At 35.9% G+C, this 5,064-nt stretch overlaps 1 pseudogene; it reads right to left on the reverse strand.

Moving 5' to 3' along the window:
- Positions 1-2,189: 2,189 nt before the first annotated feature.
- Positions 2,190-4,110, reverse strand: LOC127054758 (zinc finger BED domain-containing protein 5-like; annotated as a pseudogene).
- Positions 4,111-5,064: the final 954 nt, after the last annotated feature.

Raw genomic sequence — 5,064 nt, forward strand, 5'->3', positions numbered from 1 at the left:
AGTTGATCAAAATTAGGGTTTCCTTTTTTTTTCTTCATTTTGAGGGTTTTCCTGTTAAAAGAATTGTTGTTTCCAACTGAAAAGAATGGTTCTGTTTTGAGATGAAAACTTGAATATTTTTTTGACAAAAATGGTAGTCTCTCACAGATTTCCCATTTGTCAAAAGTGCAAGGTTTGTTGTTTTGGTTTATTTGGTTTTGGCAAACAAATTTGGATAGAACATTTTCAACTGGATATGGCCTGTGTTTTATTTGTATAAATTCAAAAGAAACAGATGGCTTTGTGATTGAACTCAGCACCACAAGCTCTGGTCAAGGTAGAACAAAATACTGCATGCAATAATATTATAGTGTAGTTGTTTGTTTGGAAAGCACCCAGAGATGTTGCTAGCATTAATCAAGTACTAATATTGTATCCATGTCATGCAAAAGAAAAATTTGAAGAGGATTTTCCAGGATGGTCTCAATTGGCAAAGATTTAACAATCTTTCTTCCTTTTTTTTTTTAGTTTGACATTTGATAGTGACATAGTGGGCAATAACCATTAATTACTCAAATACAAGATGTGTCAGATGTGGAATCAGCACAGACAGAAATATTTCATCTTTTTAAGATCATGAACAATCACTGTCAAAACTTGGAACCCCATTAAGATTATATACTTTTTCCTCCACAAACGTTCAGTGATAAGTATGATTAGCTGCGTCTTCCACCATTACCCTGCTCAGCTAAGTGTTCAGCTAAAAAGTGATCAAACTAACTAGCATGTGCTATAATTCTAAGAAATTCATCATTGGGTGGTGACCCAGTTTTTTCCTCATTATCAGCACCTAATGCCAGGCCCCACTGAGAAATAAACAGAACTTTAACCACCCACTTAGATAATTTTCTGTAATGTGTACAGTGCTTCACTTAATTGTATTGCTTTCTATTAATCCAAATAATTCAGATTAACACTGAATTTCCAAAACTGAGTGTTCACTAATTAAAGTAAGATGTGTAAGAAGTCTGATTATGAGGACACTGCAGATTACTCAAAAAATGCAAAGAAAAATATGAAATAGACCAGAAACTATGTTGTAGGTTTGTGAGCCTGATTCTTTTCATTTTATACTGGATTCTCTGCCAGCTTTATTATTTTACATTAGGGCAAGTTCATTGTCTTGAATTATTTATTCCTGATTTACACCAATGTTATTTAGAGGTGATGAGGTCTGTAGACTCACTGTTCTAAAGATTTCAAATGACTACAGAAGGCAGCATGTTATTCTGGCAAACTGAAGGCTTCTTTTAAATGCAGTGCAGGGTCACCAGTTCATACTGGGAAGCCATGTTTGTACTGAAAGACTTGACAACATTATGCATAAATCTGAGATATTGTTGCTTTTAAATATAGCCAGACCATTGGCCTAAGCTATAATAGTAGAAGCTCCTTAGGCTGTTTTGGGATTTATCACCATTTGGATGTTACTTCTGATTTGACTGCCTTTCTGTGTTGTTACGAATCTATCTATTTATAACAAATTATTTTATGTATCAAAAACTGATGAAAAGATGGACCAGATCCTTATAGCTGGCTCCAGATACTCACTGTGATGCAGCTGGAAGACTGCCCTAAAGCAACAGCCAAAGAATACCCCTGATCAAAAGGAATCCTTGAAAGGATTGTAGATCCAACATAGGTGCCTCTGTCCTGTGAACTCCTGCACAATCTGCAGAGAGAAAATGTTGAAAGGGCTGTTTTTAGGGCATGCCAGAGACACATGGTAGCAGGAATGGTGCACATGGCGCTCCCCCTGATCACTGGCTGTTGCAGCTGTCCCCATGAGACTACCTCTGCCCCCATAACTTAGAGCAGTGTTTTGCAAACTTTTTTGGCCATGGAACACTTTTTAGCCTATTATGGAACACTTATAATATTATTTTGTAGTCATTTGGTTTTCAAATAAAAATGTGTTATTTATGCTCAAATCTATTTTATTTTATAAAAAAAGCAAAAATACAAATTTAAAATAACTTGAACTAACAATTTCTAACTGGAAAGCTCATATAAAGTAGAAAAATCAAGTGCGAGAGTCAAAATTAAAAACAGTATTCTACTTAAACTATTTTTATATATATACAAACAACAAACAAATTAGATTTTTACTAGGAAAATCTATTTTTATGAACAGAAATACAAATTTGGATTTAATGGGATTGGTATTTCTGCTTTTTTCTATCACAAATTCACTTAATATTAGGAATAATGCTGGAAAGTTGAATCCTCATGTCAGGTGCAGCATCAAGTCTATTCCTATATTTGGTTTTTGTTGCAATATAATACAAAAATCCCATCTCACACAAATAAGGTGTAGCAAAAGGAAGGAGCACTTGAACTGCACGTTTAGTCACATTAGGACATTCTTCTATTAGGCTGCTCCAAAAATTATTCAGTGGAAGATCTTTAAACTTTTGTTTCAAATCAGAGTCAGAAATTAAGTCAATTAGGTTTTCATAATCGTGAGCAGTAAAGCTGACTGGTTTGGCTGTAATTACAAACGGATTTAGAACCCAAACATTATCATCAGTAGTTGTAGGAAAATATTCTAATAAAGAGGTCTGCAAGTCATGTAAATGCTGTAAAATGGTGCTGGAAACTTCTTCATGAACCACAGAATTTATATCAGTCAGAAATTCATATACTGTAGGGAAGCAGTTATTCTGTTCTACAGAACATGCCCAGAATTCCAGTTTCTTTTTTAACAATGAAATTTTATCCATTGTAGTAAAAATGGTCACTTTCTTTCCTTGCAGCGACAGATTAATTTTATTTAATTTTGCAAAAATATCTGCAAGATACGCAAGTCTCATTAGCCACGAGGAATTGTCAGACGGTCATTAAATTTTCATCCTGAATTATCTGAAGTGAAGAATACTAGTAGTTCACTACAAAGCTCAAAAAGCCTCACAAGCACTTTCCCTCTGGATAGCCACCTCACTTATTTTAAATAACCTGGATTGAAGTGGTCGAGATTTGACAAAATTGATAATTTGTACTGCTTCATTGAGCACAATTTGCAGATATGCTGGTATTTTTTTTAACTGCAAATTCTTGTTCTTAGTGCTTTCTGGTGCCACACTTATGATTCGCGTTACAGGTCCCTTCACGTTCCCGATCATTGCCCGAGCACCGTCAGTACATACATCAATACATTTTCCTCAACTCATTTCATGCTTTCTGATAAAATTGTTGATGCAGTTGAATACTTCTTCTCTAGTTGTGTTGCTTTGCAGAGATTCACAGAAGAACAGGTCCTCTTCAATAATATTATTAAATCTATATCAGACAAATACTAGTAGCACAGCAAGTCCTGAAAAGTCAGTGGACTCATCTAGCTGCAATGAATACTTATGGCAAATTTTCTGTCGGCAAACTAGCTATTTTTTTATTGGCAAGATCTTTAATAGGGCGTGCAACAATATTATTTGACAACGGTACAGCATCAATTTTTTTACCAGACTGCTCGCTCAACATGCACATTACAATATCTTTCGCGTAAGGCTTGATAAGCGTTTCTCCAATAGTGTGAGCTTCTCCGGCAAGCGCTATATGGTAACTTACTTGATAAGATGCCTCTGTTGCACTTTTGTTGTCTGTTTTAGCAATTTTAATCACCGAATGTTTACAATTTCCAAGTGAGTCATGCTTCCTCTTGAAAAAACTTCTATCTTTGTCTTTGTATTCAGCATGCTTGGTTTCCAAATGCCTATGAAGTTTAGCAGGAGCCAATGAACTGTTTGCTAGTATTCTGTTGCACACGACACACTGCTCATCAGAAGCATCTTTATTTCCAATACATGTAAAACCAAAAGACAAATAATTTTCATCATACTTTCGTTTCGGTCTTTTAACACCTGCTTCTTCTTGTTTTTTGATATACTTCGGTGGAAATTCTTTCACCTTGGATAACTTACTAGTACTAACAGATTTTTCAGCAACAAAAGACTGTGATTGTTCATCCTCACTTTGAAGTGTCACAATATTTTGCTCGTGTATTTCTGCCATAGTTGGAGTACCAGAATAAATTGCTTTTTGTTTCAAAGTTCCTTCTTTTAGCCACAAATTCATGGTGATTAGGTTTAGTAACAATATTTAGAAATACTGATTTTTGCCAAATTTTGTTTGTCACAAATATTTATATTGTTTTGAGTGAAGATTAGTTGTGCTTATGACACACACAGTAAAGATCCACAGGTTTGAATATGTTATATTCAACATGGCGTAAAGAGAATGGTGTGTGCATACCACTGCAGTTCACGCAGCCTCGAGCAGAAGGGGTATGGAGTCATGAACTGAAATGTGCTCGAAAGGGGTGGACATCAACATGCTTGCATGCCGCGTTCTCTTTATGCCGTGTTATTCAATCCGAGATCTATCAATAACCGGGGAAAGAGTTTTATGTTAAATTATAGTCATTCAAAAAGAGTTGTAAACTATGCTTCAAATATGCCAAATTTAAAATTAAAAATAATTTAAAGACTCTTTCTTTTAAAATTATGATTCTTTCACAGAACACCTATTCACATTGTGTGGAACACCAGTGTTCCGCGGAACACAGTTTGGGAAACACTGACTTAGAGCATTCCATAGGCTGTTCCACATTACACTAACAGCCGTTTCAACCACTGTCTGGCACAGCATGAGGGGAACATCAAATGTACTGGGACAAGGATAATCTGTAAAGGACAAGCAATCTGTAAAGGGTTAACAGGTTCCTGCCTGTCCTGCTAGGGAAGGTTTTAAAAGGAAGGGGAAGCTGTTGCAAAAGGGAATAAAGAGGGAGGAGTGTCCTGTTCCCTCCTGATGGTTAAAGCAGGGAAGACCACTGGCCATTATTACCCTGTTTTCTTCAGTAGATTAAATTTTTATTTTGTGATGTACTTTGTGGACAATAAAACTAGCTATGTGGAAAGGGCCTTAACAGACCAATGCCTGAAGCTTTATTTCCCTTCTCTGGCTGGTGAAACTGCCCACCAACTTAGAGGTATCCTTCCCCTACCTCTCATTAGTTGCACTGAGTGT

This window comes from Gopherus flavomarginatus, chromosome 7 (assembly GCF_025201925.1).
Source record: "Gopherus flavomarginatus isolate rGopFla2 chromosome 7, rGopFla2.mat.asm, whole genome shotgun sequence".
Classification (NCBI taxonomy): Eukaryota; Metazoa; Chordata; order Testudines; family Testudinidae; genus Gopherus; species Gopherus flavomarginatus.